The following is a 22,278-nucleotide window of genomic DNA, read 5'->3' as shown; positions in this document are numbered from 1 at the left end:
AGAGAATGCACTGGAAATGCCTCACATTCCTTCCTTCGGATCACTTAGCAACAGTCATTAAGTGACTAAGCGTCCTTAGCAGCAGCACTACCTCTATCTCTGCCCAATTAGCCTTAGAACATTGCCTCCACATTTTGCTTTCTTTATTGATGTCCGATTGTGTTGCTGTTTTGAAAAATGAAAGCTGAGAGTCTGGACCTTTTGTTGCCAGTGCCGGGGGTGGGGTGGGGTGGGATGTATATGAATATGAACTAGAAATTATTCAAAGTACTGCTCCCAATCTGAATGTAGTTCATCTTTAGTAAATTTGACAATTATGGGAACTACTTTTTGGTATAGTTCAGAATATTTTGAATATTTTGAAATATTTTGAACTTTGTTCAACCGAACTAGTTCATTCCAAGCACTGGTCATGGGGTGGGTGGCTTCTGATAAGGTAACATAAAAATAAATATGGACAATACTTTTTTAGCATGGACCTTCAAGGCTGGTGTCTTTGGCATTTCTATAGATCCTGCCCATCTCTTTAGAAATTGGTAGTTTCCAGCAGTAATTGTTCAGCCTTATCCCATGTCTATCCACCAATGAAATAAGAGGGACTTCTCGGTAGTGGCACCCTCCCTGTGGAACGTCCTCCTATCAGATGTCAAGGAGGTGAGTAACTATATAACCTTTAGAAGACATCTGAAGGCAGCCCTGTATAGGGAAGCCTTTAATGTGTAAGGTTTTATTGTGCTTTTAATTCTGTTTGGGGTACAAACAACAACAACAACAACAACAGCAGCAGCAGCAGCAATGTCATGGACCTTTAAGTATTTCTAATAACACACATACAACTGGATATGGTGGCTACACATCCTTTTTGAAAATGTGTTTGGGGCTTTCAGGGGGAAGAGAGAGTAGATTGAGGTTGTTGAATCGCACCAAAGGTAAAGTGCTGTGACGCCATCTTTGCGTAAACTTTCAGGATGCTACAGGAAGGATGTTGTGCTGAAAAGCCTTCCCCGTATCTGCACTGTTGCTCATTTGCAGGCAGCTACTCACTCTACTTTTGGCCAAGTGATCCTGACGCAACCAATAGGGTTTCAAGAAAGAAATCCCAAAGGTTAATCTATCCATTATTATAAATATTTATAAATGGGTTGGATAAATCATACAGTGTAATTATCTACCTAACTAGTCAAGCCATTAGGACATTAAATAGCACAAATCAGAACTCATTTGCTGCATTACTAGATTGATATTGATATGAAACAGCTCAGCAGCAGTGCTCATGAACATTTACTGTGATTTCAAAATGAGTAGGGAGCCATATAGAAACATTTCCATCGGGGTTCTGCTGCTGCTTTTTATTTAAAGAAAAGTTAGACAGATATGAACGGTCTAATTAAAAACAAACCTGTGAAGACCATAAGTACACCAGTCATCTTGAGACATCTTTGTGGTTTTATGATTGCTGGGGTGTTGTGACACAGAACTGGGGGAAGGGGGAAGATCATGGAATGCATTCCTGTAAGGCTAGTGTCTAGATTTTGGAATGCCAATGGAATGAACTCTCAGCATTGATTTTTGTGGCCCTCTGTTCAATGCATAACCTCCCAAGTGGCCAGAAAAATACGGGACATCCCATTTTTTGTGTCAGATCATGGTGACCATTTTGGGTGCCATGCTCTCTCATGTTCTCGTGCCTCTTTTTGGGGTGGTTCTATCCTTCTGTCTTCACAAAAGCCCTGTAAAACCTTGTAAAGGCTAGTAGATATGGAGTGACTTTCCCAAGGCTGCCCACTAAACATTGTGGCTGAATGCCAATTTGAACCTCTCTTGCGCCAGGCGTAAGTCTCACACTATAGACAGTACGCTATACTAGTAATACAGTAATCTAAACATTTGGGAGCATGACAGATTCTAGAGGTTTCATCAGGTCTGCATGGATCAGATTTAAAATTAGATTAATTCCAAAATTCCAGCAGAGGCCTTCCCAATGAATCCATTTTAATTGGACCCATTCAAAATTGGTGTACTGGATTGGGGAGAGGGGGGGAGAGAGATGCCTATGTCTAGCCCATTTGCAATTTCCCTTCAAGTCCTTAATTTTTGTATGTGTTCACAAATTTATGTTGGAGCCTCTCAAAAAAAGTAGTTATTGGGTGGCATGTTATAAATGCTGCAGGTGCAAAGAAATGCAATTAAATATATTTTAAAAACCAAATAAAAAGTTGTCTCGTTTATTTACAGAAGGTTACCTACCATTTAAAATTAAATCACCAAGTGTGTTTTTTTGCTACTGATGCAGCTATCGTATCAAAATCACCACTTCATTTATAAAAATCAGGTTAGACTTACAAAGCAAGACTGATAAAGAACATACACATTAACTTGTAATCACTATCTGTTTATTTGTGCTTCCTGTCCCTCAGAAATGCAACGGCTGTTGCTTAGTGTACCCTCTTTGCAGAAGTTGGAATGTGCTTCTTAGTTTCACTATAAGTAATAAATGTCACGGCGTACGATTTATTGTCCCCTGTCCCCTGCTCCTCCAGGCACAAATGCTTTGCAAAGACACCATCATCACGGGAGGGGTGGCTTCACTTGCACAGAAGACACTTTTACAGTGCTCTCCATTTACCTGGCAGAATCCTTAAGCTCCAGTTTTCACTTAAACCAAGAAAGTGGTGTGAGACTGACAGTGTGGGCACCTACCGTAGCATTGCATCTCCGAGCAGAGGAGAGAAGCCTGCGGGTAGAAGCAGCTGACACCCCCCAGGCAATCTATAACTTTGCCACACAGATCTGAGGCATGAATTCTGAAATATGCAGGACAAGGTAGACTTTCTAGAGTGCTGTTGTTGTTTTGCTGTTTTACACAAAGCAGAAACATAATTTTTGCAATGACATTTAAATAACAATTATATATATATATATTTTAAAAAAATATGACAAGAAGTAAACTTTTAAGCAGCATATTTTCCTGCCAGCTCGGCTGGAGATGTCTCTCCTGTCGGCATCGATGGGAGCTGTGCAGACACACCTGGGGCATTAACAAACCCTTTAGAATTGCACATCCTACCTTGATTTCTCTTGAGAGTATTGTCTACCACCAACGTTAGGAATGATGCATTTTCTAAGTTATTTGCTTCCCTGTATCTCAAATGACGAGTTCTAATTTTGGTTCAGCTGTGCCATTCTGCATATCCCATTCCTTGAAGCATAATGTTCATTGCGCACATGTAGATCAAATTATATTTCATACTGTGCCTAAATACATTTACTAGAATGAGATTCAAACAAACGTGTTCTGAGTAATTTTTCTTTCTGTTAGTCCTTTAGCCTAATAATTACCTCGGCTGTTTCATTGTACCTTGCACTCCCTTGCAAATTGGTTTAGTTGAAATTAGTTTTCTATCTCTTTTCTTTTTTGTAAGAGTGGCCTTAAACAATATTTGGCTTTGCCTAATGATATGTACAGAAGACAAGCCTAAGTGGAACATCAGCTGTTTACATCAGCTCTAACAATTAATGCATGTTAATTTTTAATTACACTGATTGTACTACAGGCGGAATGTATGTTTTTTCACAGAACAGATGTACTAGTCAGTTTTGCTGGTGAATATGCATATCGATTAGCTGTGGCCGCTGCCAGCATTTGAGAGACAGCCGGCTTCAAATGTGCTGACAAATAGATGCTTTACAGTCCTGGGGCAAATGGTTATGCATCCAAGCTAGCCATGTTACATTAAAAAGAGGCTTCTGTGAAAGGATGCGAGAGAATCGGGCATGCAAGATTTGCAGCAGTGATGGTGTTTTAGGTAGTCCTCCTTGGGTATACCCATATTTGAGGGAAAGACTCTCACAGCTTAGAACATAGCATGAGAACATTAGAGCAAAGGCTCACTGAATTGAGTAACCTTCTTCCCAAATTAGTCTACACGCTGTATCCAGGAAGCCCAGAAATGGGTCAGAAAGGGAACAGTCCACCTTGCTATTGCTCCCTAGCAGTTGGTATTCAGTTGGAGAATGCACATGGGCATACTAATAGCCATTGGTAGATTTGGATGCATCCCTTCTAAAATTGTCTATGGTGAAGCTACCTTTTACAGAGTTGAACTATTGGTTCATCAGTAATGTCTGCTTTTAAGGGCACTGACTTTCCAAAGCCCTACCAGAGTTTTTGCCCCCAGTCTTGCTACCGTAGATCTCGTGTGTTGAGGCTTGCAAAAATGAAGCTTTTCAGTAGTAGAGCACGTGCTTTGCATGCAAAAGGTCTCCGGTTCAATCCCTGGCATTTTGGCAGGGCTAGGAGACACTTGAAACCAAGAAAAGCAGCTGCCAATCAGTATAGGCCAGAAGTTTTGAACCTTTTTGAGTCCACGGATCCCTTGACCAACTATATCTTTCTGTGGCAACCCTCTGGAGCTCAGGAGCTCAGTTATGTCACCCCTTGCCTGCAGAGCTGGCAGCCTCTCACCCTTTTTGAATACCCTCCCTTGCGGAGTGTTCCCTCAGCCTCCTCTCCTTGCGAGTCATCTGGGCAGCCACTGCTGCAGCCCCTGGTCTTTGAGCTGCCCTCCTGCCCCAAAGAGAGGTGCCTTCTCACACTGCCCCACAAGGGGCCTGGGACTTGTCTGTCCATTCCCAACAGCAAACTGGCTGTCTGGGCTTCCTCACCCGCTTGCTGTCCTTCCCCAAGGCTGCCTCAGCTCCTGGCAACCAGCACCCCCTGGCCAGCTCTAGAGGCACCATTCATATGTGGAGTTAGTAGCCAAGGCTTCTGCAACAAGAACAGTGGTAGCTCTGGTTACAAACTTAATTCGTTCCAGAGGTCCGTACTTAACCTGAAACTGTTCTTAACCTGAGGTACCACTTTAGCTAATGGGGCCTTCCACTGCCGCCGCGTGATTTCTGTTCTCATCCTGAGGTAAAGTTCTTAACCTGAGGTACTTAACCCGAGGTTAGTGGAGTCTGTAAGCCAAAGTGTTTGTAACCTGAGGTGTTTGTAACCCAAGGTACCACTGTAGCTTTACAAGCCTTTGGGAGGCAGAGACACAAGAAGGCATCAGAAGAGGAGGGAAGGAAAGAGGGACAGAGGTCATTGTTGCCTGCAGCACCCCTGACCGTCATTCAAGACACCCCAGGGTGCCACGGCACACTGGTTGAAAACCACTGGTATAGACAACACTAAGATAACATGGACCAATGGCCTGAGCTGGTATAAGTCAGTTTCTGTTGTTCCTATTGGTTATATGGCTGAGCAAAGGCCCTTTTCCTCATCATTTGACAAGTTGCCACCTAAAGTTTTGATTACTGGGCATTAATCTGTGTTTTTAGAAAAAGAAAACATAACAGTTTTTAAAAGCTCTCATCTAGAGCTTTGCTCACTGGGTGTTAATTTGTTTTTAGAAAATAAAACATAATTATGATCACTAAAATCTGCCCTAGTCTTGAGAATTTGATGTATATTAGACTTCAGACTACTAGGCCAAACCCCTTGAGACTATAACAAAGTGTTGAAAAAATCAACAAAACTGCAAACATCCAATTTGAAAATGGATAGCAATTACTACTTCTTTCAGAAATAGGACTTTTTAGAATATGAAGTGTTTATGTTTTTTTATAATAGCTTTCATACTTTTCGGTATGCAGTTGGATATGCAGCGTCTTTGAGTCAGTGGCTGTGGCTGCCCAGTGCCATCAGTTGAGGGCAGGGAGGGCAGGGAGTAGAAAAATGGAGACGAGAAGTGTCAGCATTCTACAACTGAGTAAGAAAAAGGTACCAGAAATAGAAAATGCCTTTTCACTTGTGGCACCTTGCTTTTGGAATGCCTCACATGAAAACCTGTTTATTTCTCCAGGATATTCTGTCTGAATATTTAGGTGGTTATGCAACTGCTGCAATTTTATAGGGTTTTTTGTTTTGTTTTTAAGAGCTGCTGTTTTAATGCTTTTTTAATTTTTGCTTTGGCTCTTTGCTTTTAATGTTGCTGCATTCCCTAGGTATAAGTGATGCTGAAAGGCAACCCACACATTTCAAAAATAAATAAAGGTGCCTTTCAGCTATAGCAATATGTGTGCATTTTCCTTTGCATTTTTAAAATACAATATACATTGCATTCAGTATATACCGAAAAGAGCCTCCCTTAGATACATTTGTATTAGATATCACCATTTGTTGCCTTCTGCAAAACCTGAAACTCAGCATCACAGACTGGGCTCTGTATCTGTGAACTGGGCTGCAGAGGTGGGCAGATATCTTTCTGTTCAGAATGCAAGCCATTTTCTGAACAGGAGTTCGTTGGGACAATAAACATACAGCGTTAGGCGAGACGCACATTTTGTCTCTGTTCAATCTGCTTTTAAAACTGCATGATTTCTGTTGAGGAGCTCCAGCTACATAGGAGGGATGAGTCCACTTTGCAGAGAGACACAGCCCTGTCTATTTATCGGCACAGTTCAAGAATGATACAGAAGTGAGGAGGAGAATGTAAAGGATGCCTTATTAATGGATAATGAAAAGCAGGTATTTGAGAGCTTGCCTGTAATTACCCAGCTGATACTAACACTATTTGTTTTTCTCTTTTAGGGTTTAACTAGATATGATGTGGGAAGTACATGATTAGTATTTCCTTAAAAAAAAAGAAAAGGGGAAAAAAAGATAGTGGTTGCAGGAGTTGTAATCTGTTCCAGGACCATGACACTATCTCCTCAATTTTCCTGATTTTTGCCATTCAAGCTGCCCTGTGTGTGTACCTTACAGGCACTGATATCATACCTATACATTTTTCCCCTGTAGGGAAAATAAGCAGCTTCATGTCACGAGCGTGTCTATGTGATTTTAATCAGGAAAACAGTTGGTGGTGGGGCAGAGGAAAGGGTTAAGGCTTTCTTCGCAAGTTATGGCCCTGATTTCCCCCTGCCACCCCCCATGGCTGCTATTATTCTGTTAAAAAAAACAACCCCAAACAAACCCTAAAACACAGAAATCTTTATCACAAACATCTAGTGTTACATCTCATTTGGCTTTTACCATAGTTTAGCTGCCAATATTAGAGGATAATGCTCTTGTGTTGTCTCTTTGCTGGAGATGTTGAGTATAATGAAAATTATCACCTATCAGGTCTGATGATGTAGGGTTGTTTCCAGTGGAGCCTTATGCAGTTTCATCCCCGAAGTGTGTGAACATAGTTTGCTATTACCTTGTTTTCGCTTGCATTCAGACTTTCAATTGTATACTCCACGCTGCCCTCAACCTTTGACATCCCCAGGGACACGTTGCAGGCAAAACGAAGCACCTTTGAATAACTATTTAGTTTAATAGAAGAGTTAAGACCCATTCATTTTAATGGAAGAGTTAATCAATGCACTGCAAAGCTGGCGGCATTGGAAAGTAGATGTCTGCCTTTCATGAGGGACAAAGATCCCATCATTGCCGCACCACAGTTAATATTTCGAGGTAGTGTTCTTGATCAAGGAAGCATGCTTTGAAATAAGGAACAGGTGGCTGGCTGGGTGAAAAGCAGAACAGGGCATCCGCACTGCAGAAGGGGGAATTTCATCAAGTACAAGTGACCCCTGCTGAAATTTCCTTTTGAGCACAGTCTCCAACATCTGAGACTCTGCACCATGTGCCACCATTTTAAGAGTTGTGCTCGGCGAAGTTTTCCTGGTAGCAGCACTCAGGTTATGGAACTCCCTTTAGGAAGTCTGTTTCTGTCAGCCATGCAGTGCTGTGTCCATACTTGTCAACTGCCCTGGGAAAACCAGGACATGCCGTCTCCCCACCCCCACCCCACAAGAGTACAGTGGCCATTTGGGGTGCCTTGCTCTAGCCTGATTTTGGGTGAGATCTCACCCTGGGAAAAGTGTCTTTTAGGGTCCACGATCTCGTGCGGAGCCCCCAAACCTGCATTTTTGGGTGCCATGCAGGGCAGTGCAGGAAAGGACAAGGTTAGATAAAGCAACAGGCGAGCGCGCTTGGGTGCCTTTGAAGGTGAAGAGTGTTTCCGGAGGCCAACTGTTCTGGGCTGTGAGGCCTGAATGGAAAAGGTTATTGAGGCTTGCTTGCCATGCCCACCCAGAGTTGTGGGGCCTGTGAGGAAATAGGGCAGGAAGGTCTCCCTACTCACCATGCAGTGGGGCCCAGGCTTTGGGGCTATGCCTTGTCACAGTCCGTGGAATGGGCAGGGTTTGGCTCTCTTAAGGTCAAAGATAGCTTTCTGCTCTTCTCATTTTCCCTGTAGATAATAGTTTTGAATAAAATGTGGGCCTAGTTCCACCCACCACTTATGCCTTGCCTCTTTATTCCTGGGTCCAGTAACAAAAGCTTCTATTGGCCTCCTCTATTGACAGATTTCTGGAAAAAACAAATAAATGCAATCTGCTTTAGCTTCAATTTGTTTCCTGCAGCAATGTGGTTTTTATAGTTACCCAATTTTTAATGTCTTTCACTTGCTGATATTTTAATTGTGTTTGGTTGCAAATCTTATTAAGGTTTTTTTTGGGTTTTTTTGCGTAGAAATTGTTCTTAAATCAATAGAAATCTTAAAAGACATTGCTGCTCTATTCCACTGCCCGTGGCCTCAACCCTCATTTATCATCTTAGCCCCTACACACATCTCCTTTTCAGAAGCAGTGCTGAGGGTGAGTGGGTGTGTTGTGGGGGGGTTGGTTGGGGGGAAGGGGCAGTGGTGGCATCAACAGACCAGTTCCTCCAGGTTCCTGGGGTTTTACAGTGTCACTTGTGCCAGACTAACTGCTGGTAAAAATATCACTGTACAGTGGTACCTCGGGTTAAGTACTTAATTTGTTCCGGAGGTCCGTTCTTAACCTGAAACTGTTCTTAACCTGAGGTGCCACTTTAGCTAATGGGGCCTCCCACTGCCACCACGCAATTTCTGTTCTCATCCTGAAGAAAGTTCTTAACCTGAGGTACTATTTCTGAGTTAGCGGAGTCTGTAACCTGAAGCGTATGTAACCTGAAGCGTATGTAACCCGAGGTACCAGTGTACTGTGGAAACATAAGATTGGCAGTTTCCTTTTGTTTCTGCAAAGCTCCATTTCAGACATGTAACCCGCACTTCGAAGCATTGCAAATCAAATTGTAGCATACATCACACCCACTAGGTGGCTTGTTGGCCTACAGAGAGCTGCAGCAAAACGTAGAGGAAAATTCCTAAATTCTGTGAGAAAGGTAATTACCTCTCTCCCCCATCTGCTGTCTGAGTAGACTAGCCCAATCTGACCATGCTGCTCATGTGTCAAAGCTATACACCAGCAAGGAGAAGTACCCATGTTCTGCACACCCATGCACCCACTGCCCTTCCACATGTTACTATTTTCCCATAGCTCTCAATGAGTTGGAGAACGAAGTCTGAATCACAGAGCCTCCGCTCCTCATGGAATCTTCCAGTGTGATTTTAAATCCCAGTTTCACAGGGTTCCAAACCAGACAGGGAGCTTCCACAAGCAGAAGAGGCTCCCCACTTCAGACTTTGCCCTCCAACTTGGGGGAGCAACTGGAGAATTTGGGCCAGAGCATAGTACACCTGCACCTGGTGACATGCTCACTCTACCCATGAGCATCACACCCAGATAAGGCTAAGGAAGATGAAGCTGCCCTCCAAGAATCAAGAGACACAGTTGGGTCTAGCAGGGACTGTCACCGTTGTTTTTGATTTCTCTACTGCGAGTAACCAAGAGTAATAGCTGTGGGTCACCTGTTGCTCTATATTCTCAAACACTGGTATAAGAGCTAAGAGTATACTGGCCTCGGTCCAGTATACCTGAAGTAGTGTCTCCACCCCCATTGTTCTGCCCGGACACTGAGGTCCAGTGCCGAGGGCCTTCTGGCGGTTCCCTCGCTGTGAAAAGCCAAGTTACAGGGAACCAGGCAGAGGGCCTTCTCGGTAGTGGCACCCGCCCTGTGGAACGCCCTCCCACCAGATGTCAAAGAGAAAAGCAACTACCAGACTTTTAGATGACATCTGAAGGGAACCCAGTTTAGGGAAGCTTTTAATGTTTAATAGGTTATTGTATTTTAATATTTTGTTGGAAGCCTCCCAGAGTGGCTGGGGAAACCCAGCCAGATGGGCGGGTTATAAATAAATTATCATCATCATCATCATCATTATTATTATTATTATTATTATTATTATTATTATTATTATTATTATTATAAAATGTGTGCTGTGCATTGTATGGAGATTAAAGCCCAATTCACTTGTGCTTCCATGAATTCACTGGAAGTATGGAGGGTCCACACCCTGCAGGCTCCTGATTCAATGCCACAATGTTCTACAGTTCCGTCCCTGACGTTTGGGCAGGATCTCTGAACAGGGATGCCTGTGTGCATGAAGGTTTTGTGAAATTTCACACAATGGCTTACAAAGTTACCTATGACCACTTAGTTGATCCTTAGTAGCAATACATATCTGTTGCAATTTGGTGTGTTTAGATACGAAGTATATCTGGGTTTCTAAATGTATTTGCTTTTTTCGTTTTGTTTTCACCAGGTGGCATCATGTCAGTAGAAAGTGTGTCTGGTTCCGAACTCTCGTGGGCGGTCCAGGGAATGGTAACTGTGCAGCTGCAATTGTTCAAGGGGATTACACATCCGAGAGCTAATTAAAACAAACAGGGGTGTGGGGGTAAATATGTGGTTAAAATCTTACTGGAAACATGTCATTTCAAGTACAGATGAGCAGGCATTGCCCCCACCCCCCATATCAAAAACTCCGCCAGTGGAAAGCCAGAACGTAAAGGGCAAAGGTTCAGGCTTAGCCATATCACTGATGTGCTAGCTTTCCACCAAAGTAAGCTTTTGACACGGGGGAACAAAGGAACATTTTGGCCCTTATAATCATTCCAAGGTGGAATAGCATGTTTTTGTGGAGTAGAACTCATGCCATTGCAAACAAGCTCCTATGCCAAAATTATAATACACTGTGTTGATATGAGGCATACTAAAGGGCTACGGTAGGTGAGAACACGCTGTCTTCTCCATATGTTGATTAAAATTTTATTTTACAAACATATATACTTCTGTGTTGGACCACTGCCTTATTTTTTATGGTCCTGTTTCACTTCCATACCGGATAGACACTTGACGTCCTGAGTGCGCCATTAGAGTAGGTTGGGGAGGCTGTGGCTTTCTAGCTGTTGCAGGAGTCCAGCTTCTATCAGCCCCCGACAGTGTGACCAGTGATAATGGGGAGCTGTCCATCAATATCCAGATGCCACAGATTCACCATTCCTGTATGAGGGGGATATGTCATGCAGGCTCCTGTGCTGGCAGTATAAGCCAGTGTTTCCCAACCTTTTTTGGGCAAAGGCACACTTGTTTGATGAAAAAAATCTCGAGGCACACCACCATTACAGCCCCGTGACGTCAGCGCGCAGCGTCGCGCCGGGAGGGACGCACGAAAGTGTAAGTTTCTATTTACAGTGTGCTCTCCCAAAGACCTTAACCGTGTAGGTATATGGCCACGAAAAGTAACAGTTGCATTAGCAGTCAGGTTACATTATTTTGACAAGCAGCCGAAGAAGTGAATCTTCCACAAAGCGGCCTGTAGAGGGATGTGTGCGTGTTTTGTTGCTGCAAAGATCAGGACACCCCCACTCCCCGCAAAAGTACTTGGTATTAGGCGCATTTTCATCGGGCTTTTCCTTGCAATGCACAACAAGAGGAGTGATGTAAAAGCGGGTCGGGGCCCGTGTCGGACTCGGGTTCACACGTTAAGTGTTGGCCACCCTGCCAGCACTTTGGATCGGCAAAAAATAACACGGGTTTTATTATTATTATTACTGCGTCTGCATTGACGTCAGCTCATGTCTGGGCGCTGGTGCGCGCAGGGCCGTGCTATCGACTGACCGCCGCGGAGCTGATAAGGGCGGGTTTTGTTGCAATTCCTCGGGTAGAGGAGGAGGAGGCCGGTCGGTGAGACGGTGAGCTCGGCACGTCGGGGAGCTCCGTAACTCGAGCCGAGCAGTCCAGCCGCAGCCAGAACTCACACGGCGAGCTCGGCTGGGTCCTAGCGCCTCCCGGGTTCCCAGCCGTGTAAATTGCTGCGGGAATTGCATCACGAGCGAGGGGGGAGGGAGGGGAGAGGAAGCACCCGGAGCTGCTGCAAAAAAGCATATCGTTTCATCAGAAAGAAGGAAACTCCATATAATAAACTGCAGGAGGGCTTAAGGCCGGACTGACTCACCCGAGGCGCTCGCCGCCGCCGCCGCCCCGCCTCTCGCCGCCCGACTCGCCCGCCTCCCTCCCACGGAGGTAGGCTGGTGTGCCGTGGGAGGGAGGCGGGCGAGTCGGGCGGCGAGCACACGCGGGGCGGCGAGCGAGCTCCCTCCCACATCCCATCGCCGCTCGCTTCGGCCGGCCTACTGGGCTGTCGCAGGCGGAAGGCCTGCGCATGCGCGAGGTTTTCGCGCCTTCCTCCAGTAGGCCGGCCGAAGCGAGCGGCGATGGGATGTGGGAGCTCGCTCGCTCGCCGCCCCGCGTGTGCTCGCCACCGCCGCCCCGCCTCTCGCCGCCCGACTCGCCCGCCTCCCTCCCACGGAACACAAGGCAATGTTCCGCGGCACACTAGTGTGCCGCGGAACACCGGTTGGGAAACACTGGTATAAGCAATGTGTGGGCAGGCTGAGGGACTCGTGCACTTTGATCTTCATTTGCTGATTATGTCTGCAAAAAAATTTCAGAATTTGGATCAGTAACTCAAACTAGGCATACTTTGGTCCCACACAGATCTGCATGCAAAGCCTTCATATTGAAAGGTCACCCCAAAATTTCTCGGTTCAGCTAAAAATGTGTGACAAGCATTTTAAAACGAGCATATATGGAGTAAAGAAAAAACCAAAAAAGCTTTTCAAAATAGGATTTAAAAACTCTCCCCTCTACCACCCCCAAAATGCTAGTAATAATAAACAGACAATATAGAGAATGAGTTAGTTGTGATGGTCAGTTCCAATCAATCTGTTTGGAGCAAAATATACAGAGGTGGTACTCGGCTCATTTATTTACAGGACATTCAGAAGAAAAATGCTGAAGAGTACACAGCCACTGACCAGACCAACTAGAAAAGCATTACTCACAGCAGACAATTGCTTTCTTTTTCTGAATTTGCACAAAGAGGGCTTGAGATAAATCAGCACTTTTTCTGCCCCATGAATTAGAAAGACAGAAATTAGCCTTGAAATGAGGTGGCCATGTTGTCCTATTTTGCTTAGAACAGTCCTGCACCTATTATTTGTTTTTATTTATTTATTAAAACGTTTCTTACCTGCCCTTCATCAGGGCAGTATTTTATTTCTTTATTTTCAACATCTGCATCTCAGCCCATAACACAAAATTCTCTGGGCAGCTTACTATCTATCTATCATCTATCTATCTATCTATCTATCTATCTATCTATCTATCTATCTATCTATCTATCACCTATCTATCTATTTCCCTGTGTAATTATAAAAGCAAACATCAAAGCATAACGTCAAAACAATAGAAATACAACCCAAACAGCATACATTGCAAGATTAAAAATAGGCACTTAAAAACTGAACAGCGTATGTTGTTTGGAAGGCGTAGGTAAGCATAATGGTCTTCACCAGTTATGCAAAAACGTGAAAAGAATTCATGCAAAACAATATTTCCATAGTACATGCATCTTCAGGAAAATACTTGGAGAAGAACCTCTACAAGAAATCTTAAAACATGGGTAGGCTGGGATGCAAAGAGGCACTCCCTCAGGTATTTGGGTCCGAAGCCGTTCAGGGTTTTAAAGGTAAGCACCAGCTGCACCTTAAATTGGGGTCATCTGTATAAAGGGCTGTCAGAGGGCAGTCCTGTGTTTGATCAAATACTCTGTTTAAAATTTTAGACTTTTCCAAGTCTAGTTTAAAGTTAAAGAAGTGTAAGAAGTGTAAGAAGCGGGACACGGGTGGCACTGTGGGTTAAACCACAGAGCCTAGGACTTTCCGATCAGAAGGTCGGCGGTTCGAATCCCCACGACGGGGTGAGCTCCCATTGCTCAGTCCCTGCTCCTGCCAACCTAGCAGTTCGAAAGCACGTCAGAGTGCAAGTAGATAAATAGGTACCGCTCCGGTGGGAAGGTAAACGGCGTTTCCGTGCGCTGCTCTGGTTCGCCAGAAGCAGCTTAGACATGCTGGCCACATGACCCGGAAGCTGCACACCAGCTCCCTTGGCCAATAAAGCGAGATGAGCACCGCAACCCCAGAGTCAGCCACGACTGGACCTAACGGTCAGGGCTCCCTTTACATTAACCTTAAGAAGGGGTAGCACTGACCTTCAAGATGTGTGTGTGTGTGTGTGTGTGTGTGTGTGTGTGTGTGTTACATGAACTCTGTCACACCTGCCAAAGAACATAAAAAGCAGTATAGATTTCAGATGGCTCAGTGGAGGGGGTTATAGGGTGCCCACTTAGTGGGATGCCTCCGCTTTTGGGCACCCTTGCCTTGATGGCAATGCCAACGCTGATTCTTTTCTTTTGGCGCCAGTTAAGGATACACCTCTTTGGCCAAGCTTTTGGAGGGCGGTGGCCATCTGGCTGGTTTCAGGTTGAGTTTACCACCTGCTGCGTTATGACTAATGTTTTCAGTGACTTTATGTGATGGTTTAAAAATTGTTGTTATGGCACTGCTGAATGTGATTTGCATTAGCTTGATTTGTTCAACTGTTTTGCGTTGGTTTTTATGTTGTAACCCACCCTGGGGTCATGATGATGAAATATGGGTTTATAAACTGACTAGAATAAACAGTTAAATAGGTGTTGCTGTGGGTTTGCTTTAAAATGCTTCTTGATACTGTGTCCATCCGGGATTGGATAGCAATTCAGCTTGCATTTAAAGGCAAACCTACCAAACAATATGGCAACCAAAACACAGTCACCCTTCAAAATCCACAATTTTCTGAATTTTTTCAGTGCACGTCTCCAGGCAGTGGGTAAAAAAATGCATGCAAGCACTAAGGTAAAGTGTGAATAAAATGTTATTTATTACATTTATATACCACCTTTATCTTCCAAGGATTTCAAGGTGGTGTACATGGTACTTCTCACAACAATCCTGTGAAGTAGGTTAGGCTGAGAGGCAGTGAGCTTCATGACTAAGTGGGGATTCAAACCCTGCTCTCCCAGCTCCTAGTCCAACACCCTAACCTTTAATGCTACACTGGGAAACCGCTTTGCAACAATGTGCATATTAGGCAAGATTGCATAAAAATGTGCGAATTAGGAGAAATTCACACTACAATGCAGGTGAATTTTCACAAAGCACACTGATGTGCAAGAATGGAGAACTGAACTTAAGACTGGGAGATGAGAAACTAGGAGAAATAGTAATTTGGAGCCCAACTTACTGGGTTATCTCTGTATTGCATAAACACAGATTTACAGGGGGGAAGCATTGAAATTGGTGTGGTTTGCAGGTAACATCTTGTGGGCTACACACATGAAATGGGAATGCAAGCAGCTGCAAAGCTGGGCAAACTTAGGTGTGCACAAATCGCTAGTCTGCTATAAAGATAAGAAGGGAGAGCAGGGACCTTGATGTTGCCCATCAGCAGTTTCAGGCAGTGGGTTTTAAACTTGCTGTACATGTGGAACAGCAGAAAGGTGCGAATGAAGTGGTAGAGTTCTGCGTTGAGAGAAAGGATTATACTTTAGACCAGTGTTTTTCAACCACTGTTCCGCGGCACACTAGTGTGCCGCGAGATGTTGCCTGGTGTGCTGCGAGATGTTGCCTGGAGGGAGGCGGGCGAGTCGGGCGGCGAGAGGCGGGGCGGCGGCGGCGAGGAGAGGCCGCCCAGTGCGGGGCTCTCGCCGTCTGCCTGCCTGGCTGCCTGCGAGCTCGGCGGGCAGCGCCTTCGTCCGCAGCGCCTGCCTCGCGGCTCTCATTCCCTGCCCCTGCCAAAGCTCACCCAGCCAAGCCGCGCTCTCCTTCCTGCCTTGCTTTGCTGCCTCCTCCTCCCCCACCCCCAAAGCTTGGAGGTTCCCCGGCAAGGGGGAGGGGAAAAAATTGAAACTTACACTTTCGTGCGTCCCTCCCGGCGTGATGCTGCGCGCTGACGTCACGGGGCTGTAATGGTGGTGTGCCTCAAGATTTTTTTCATCAAACAAGTGTGCCTTTGCCCAAAAAAGGTTGGGAAACACTGCTTTAGACTGCTGTCTAGGTGCTAATCTCTCACACACAGGTCATTCTGAAGGTTTTGGTCCATTCTCCCATCTCAAAACATTAGCACTTCCTGCCTGCTTTTCTTCTGTTCCCCATGTACACCCTCCCCCGTATAAAACTGCCTGCCTGAAATATATTGGAAATAAATAAACCAACTTATTTTCCTTTTCTACTTTAACCAAAGTCACAGCAATACAAGCTCAGAACAATCTTCGCATGCAGGCATAATATCACACCCTCTTCTCCCTCCCCCCCCCATTTAAAAGTAAGCTTCAAAATTTAGACCTCGTGCAAAATGTATTGGACATTGATATATTAGGGAAGACAGCACAGAACTTGCTTGTGGAATATGTTGGCTTCCAATTAATAGCCAGCTGAATTTCAGATGAAAGGTACGCCTGTAGTCTTTCTAAAATAAATGCCCTTTAAAAGAAGAAGAAGAGAAACTACAGTAATTTATCAGGTAAGAGTTATAAATGGTTAATTCATGATTCCACCCCCCCACCTTAAAATCCTGTGTTCATATTTAGTGTGCCTCTTTCAAACAATTAAACTGAAGTTGCTAATTTGGAATGGTTAATAAGGATCATTTTTCATTTAGCGAAAAGTGGCGTTACTGGGAAATACTTCTCTCTACATTCACAGAACAAGAACTTGCTGCCCTTTGTATACATGTATTATAGCAGCTGGCAATAATAGTCTTGGATCTCTGTGAATAAGGTATCAATCAAGATGCTGGAAGAGGCTGGAAGGTAGTCTGTAGGTTACAAAGCCGAAACATATGGACAATATTTATGTCACACTGGTTTACCTAACCAAGCCCCAACACCTCCCTGTTGACCTTTCTAAACAGAGGAAGAAAGCAATTTTGTGTGTATAATTGTGGCAGGTGGGTACAATGAAAAGAGTTAATGTCTTTTTGCGTTTATGAAAATGCATATTGAGCTACTGCATAATCTTGAATGATTTTCTTAGAATTAAACATAAAAGTTAGCACCTGTAACAAACTGTCTTCCTGTACACATAGCATAGGGACATGCAGTATGAACAGAAATTGTCTCTGCGCCCCCACTCCACCCCTTGTTGTTCTGTTGTTCTCTGAGAAAGAATAAAAACATATGGGTGCAACAGTATCTATAAAACTAAGGCAATGAAATATGAAATTTCTGCAAGAAACAAAGAGGACCCAAAAGGAACGTTTCGTTTTAAGTGAAAAAAAGTATAAATAATAGCATTTTGGGTGTGTGTGTGTGTATTCCTTTTTAATTAGTCATTATACATATTGATTGATTGCCTACTGTACTTCTGATGGCTCTCCTTCAGGGCCTTGTGTATTTCATAGATTGTAAGATGTAAAAATACTTTAAATCAAAGCAGTAAAATAAGCATAGTTAGAAGGGGACATGAGGATTTTTTCTTCATTTACATTCATTACATATTATGAGTTTAATTACCTCCCTCAAATAATACCCTGTGTGTGAAGGAATGATGCTAAAGAAGGCGTACTTCTATGATGATTTTATTGATTGTGACTGATGGATGGCATCAACATTTCATAGTGAAGAATCATGGTTTTGTTACATCAGGAAAATTAAATTGGGAGAGTTATTTTCTTTCCCAGTGATAGTGGCAGTTAGAATATTTCACCTGTAATGAGATGTGTGTGCTATGTGCCATAGTGAACCACTGCTGAGCCATTAAATATATGTAAATGAACAGAAACACACGAGAGCCTGGGCATAATAACGTGCAGAACAGAGAAATGGATCCTGGAAAGTGATTAATTTATTTGATGATGCCTCAAGTGAGGAATTTTAGGTCACAAATGAAGTGACAGAATGACAAATTACCATTTTAAAGAATTTACTGGGCATCATTACTGAACAATTGTCAGGTAGTTTATGGTGGCTGAGAAGATGGTATAAATATAGATCTTTTCCTTATCTGAGATGAATTATTAATCACCTTTTTAAAAATCTTTGTGAGTGATGGTTGGCTGTCTGATTGGAAATAATGTGTTCTACAATTTTAACTAAATTCTAATATGATATGTAACAGGAATCTTTACAATTAAAGTCTCAGTGGAGAGGGGTAGGAGGTTTACAGTCAATTGCCGTTTTAATGGGAGAGAAGAGGATGAATTCAGTAGCATATTTCAATAGATTTCCTTAGGTATATTATCCCTGCTGTGATGTTATTCAAATGTTTGCAGTTTATTTTGATTTGTAGCTTTTTTCCTAATGGCATTCTGATATTTTATTTTTCACAATTTATTTGTTATTGATGATGATATTTTTATCTAGGCATGCCTATACTATGGGTTTTTGATATTCATATACCAGTATTGTGACACCTATACCATTGGCACGTGTGAGCACAGATCATCGTTTTTGATGCCTGCCGTCGCTATTTAAATAAAAGTGACCGGCTTTCTTCAGCTGGCTTTTGCGAATGTTTCTTTCTTGTGTCTGTGTTCACTTTCAGTTTGTTTTATGTATACCATGTCTCTCTTTTGCTACGGACTCACTGCCTGTATTATTAGTTAAGAGGAATTGGACAGGTAGGAATTGGAAATCTGAATTCTGGGAAGGGGAGTTTGTGTGGGTAGGACACCCCACAATGCAGTGTTTTACTTAAAGTTGACTTCAGCGCTTTGCTGAAAGCTCTTGGCTGCCCAAGTTGTGGGATAGTTTTTAGAATATTAAAAACATATGTCCAGTGGGGTGAGGGTGGGGAGTTGATTTAAATACGGTAATACCCATATATAGCCACAATGTCCCCCAATGCAATATGTGTGTGGAGGAAGATACCTATCTGTGCACAGATTTCACTGTAGGCTAACTTTCTACAGATGGATGATCATCACTCATCAACCACAGTCGACATGGATAATGGTCAGTGATGATGGAAGTTGTAGTCCAGCAAGATATGGAGGGTACCAGGTTGGATAAAGCTGCTCTAGATATTTCTATGTATACAAAGAGAGGTTCTGCATCTCAGGTTAGAGGAGCAAATCATTAGTAATGTCAGTGCTGATCGGCTGGGAGAGGATGAGCTGAATCTAGACACCATTGTCCCTCCAACAGCTGTGTAGTGTTGTCAGAGGTTGGCAGTACTGATGATCTGTTTTGCATGCGGATTATGAGAAACAAACATGCAATTGATATTATTATTAATAATTGCCTGCTAAGGTCCCAGGGCAGGTTACAATATTAAAACACAATATTAAAAACAGTTTCAAACAACTTACAACCGCAAAAATATGTCTTCTTTTCAAATTGTATGCAGATTTACTGATTAGCTTTTAAATGATTAATTGGTTGGATCAATCAATTAAAAACCTTTAATTAACTTTGAATGTGTTCCTGCTTATTCAGGCAGCATATTCTTAAAGAATAAAATAAATTCAGTACAGTAGCTTTAGGTGTGGATTCCTTATGGGGCCATAGTGCGTGGGGACAGGGTTCAGCCCCATCCCACCATGTGCAAAACCTGATTCTCTCCCCCTTCCCCCAGGGCTCCTACTTAAAGGATAAAAACAAAACCCACTTTCCATATTTAAGTGTGTCTAATGTCCTGCCCAGATATATTGAATTGTATCTTCATTCTGATCCAGATCTCCCATGTGTGTTACAGCATGCCTGTGGACATCTCCATTTACAATAATGGAGGCAGTTGGATTATGTTTTGAATTGGGCTTCCTTTTATCATGTTTGTATAGCATTTCCATGTGAGGAAGACATAAGTGGCCATCTCTGCATCTGGAAGGGGAGTGGGCTGCAGACATTCTAAGCGGCCAAGGAAAGGGAGTGTGCCGCTAACTCCCTCTCTTCCTGCTTTGTTTATTTATTTTTTAATAGCACTGCATACCCTCCTACATGTTGAGACAAAAAATCGGGATGATGGCTTCTGGGGCCATGCTCCCATGCAAGCCAAGTGACCCCCACACAATCACTGCCCTGAAAGACGTGTTTTTTCAGGGCCGTCGTCCCAAAACTCACATTTTGGGGCAGTACATGAGATTGTGGCCCCGAAAAAGTTCATCTTTCAGGGTGAGATTGCGGTGTCAAAAATGGCCGCTGTGCTCGCATGCGAAAAAAAGGGATGCCCCAGTTTTATGGGGACACTTGAGTGGTATTGACACTGAAGGCTTCTTTTATATCTGGTTCTCAGCGTTTCTTTATCTTCCCCATACCAGCTTCCTTATGTGTACTTCCAAATGTTTGGCATGTGATGTGGCTCCATCAAGCTGCCCCTTTTTTCCTGCCCCAAACACATTCTGTGGAGTGGGGGAAGGAAAGCTTTCACAGTGTGAATATTGTAGATGTTTCAACGAGGACAGGGGACTCTACACAAGGAAATGGAACATGGTACTGTCTGGATGGGGCCATTAGTGACAGTTATGAACAGCCTCAGCAGAAGTGGAGATCCTCTAAAGAGGTTGTACTCAAAGCATAGTTTGAACTTGGCTACACTTACAGGAAGAATATATTTTCGTAATGGAGATGAAATGCACATTTTAAAAAATTATCTCAGTGTAGTAGTAGCTACTTCTGCTGATAAATACCAGTAAGCTCTGAAGGTACAAAGCAGACTGTATCAGTATAGATTTATAAACAAAGATCATGCTAAGGTTTAAGTGATTGCAGAAGTCTGTGGAAACTGCTCTGTTGACACTATGGAGTTACAGGTGGGAAATTCCTGAACTGAAGACACAGTAATGGATGTGGTGGTGTAATAAGGCTGGAACAAGGAAGCATGGTTGAGGGAGTGAACAAGGAAGTCTGTTAATTTGGACAGGTATCATGAATCACCAGAGTCCCTTGGAATGATTGATGAGAGCAAGTATGTCTTCGCATTCTAGGGAAAGGTTCAGCAGACAGTCAGCTAAATATTTTCCTCAGTAGAGAGGAAGCTTGGATTTTTCTCTACTGTGTTGGGGAGACTTGCATTTGCAGAAGGTGATCAGAATGCAAGAGGATCTGTATACGGTATCCCCCTTGAATTTCACAACTGTAGGATTTCTGAAAAATTGTCGGAATATTATTTACATAAAGTTCAAAAAATAGTTATAGCAGAAACTTTATCAAATCATCACTATTGATAAGTCCCTCCCCCCCATTTTGCTCTCCTGGTGTGTGGTTTTTGCTTCTGCTGCTATTATTATTTATTAATATTATTACTGCTACTACTATTAGACTTATACCTGCCCAATACCAGAAGGTCCCAGGGTGGGATGCAGCAGTGTAAATAGAGCACTAAAAACAGTTTAAAATGAATAAGTATCATAGCTAAAATGGGTCTTTTAATATCTATAGCTATATCTATCTATATATCTCAAGTATCAAAAAGCAGGGTAAACAGATGTGTCTTCAGCATACAACAAAAGCTGTACATTGAAGATGCCAGACACATCTTTTTTGGAATGGAATTCTACAAGTTAGGAGACTTCCGGGTTGGCGCGATCGGGAAATGGCGGATTCCCTCCGAGCTCCGGAGGGAATCGGCTCAGCGGTGGATGGGTCTTTGCCGTGCCGGCGACACGGGGACCCTTAAAAACCGCAGGCGCGGAAGCCTGCGGACTGAAGACTCGGCGGGTGCCTTAAGCGCCCCCCCGATTCGCAATGAGCCTTTTTAAAGGCTACGGAGGGGATACAGGGGACGGCGTGGCACTGAGAGTCGACCGCTACCGCCGCTGAGCGAAGCCGCGAGCCATAACTGGAGAGCGCTGACTTCCTTCCTTGAAATTCGGACTGAAAAAAGAACCCGTGAGTAATTTGGAACTGAACTTTAAAACTTTTACCTTTTGAATTTGAGACGACCGGGGGGTGTGCTAAAAGGAAGTCCCCACCCCCCCCCTTGCAGACGATCCAGAGCAACGAAATAAGAACTAAGCTGGAGTGCCTACCCTGTAAAGGATGAGTTTTAAAAAGACAGTAACTTCCAAGATTTAGAAAGGTAAATTTGAGCAGGAGAGTGGAGTGTTGGAAGAGTCTTTGTTTTGTGGTAAACAACCCTCCCTCCCGGGCCCGGGAGCGACCTGCTTTGGAGCCTGTATAGAGGAGCAGAATTTGACAGCTGTCAAAAGCTGTCAAA

The 22,278-nt window shown here is 43.6% G+C and overlaps 1 long non-coding RNA gene across 2 annotated transcripts; it reads right to left on the bottom strand.

Annotated features, from left to right (window-relative positions):
- Nucleotides 1-2,300: 2,300 nt before the first annotated feature.
- On the bottom strand, nt 2,301-8,619 carry LOC308583682. 2 transcript variants are annotated; one of them, XR_014006347.1, is made up of 4 exons: nt 8,422-8,619; nt 8,121-8,228; nt 7,191-7,296; nt 2,301-2,804 (listed from the first exon to the last, which is right to left on the bottom strand). It is a non-coding gene; the product is annotated as an uncharacterized lncRNA (long non-coding RNA). The 2 variants fall into 2 exon arrangements; XR_014006346.1 differs by having other exon boundaries at nt 8,121-8,619.
- Nucleotides 8,620-22,278: the final 13,659 nt, after the last annotated feature.

This window comes from Podarcis bocagei (genome assembly GCF_964188305.1).
Source record: "Podarcis bocagei genome assembly, chromosome: 1".
Lineage (NCBI taxonomy): Eukaryota > Metazoa > Chordata > Lepidosauria > Squamata > Lacertidae > Podarcis > Podarcis bocagei.
This window is presented reverse-complemented; position numbering and strand designations above follow the sequence as displayed.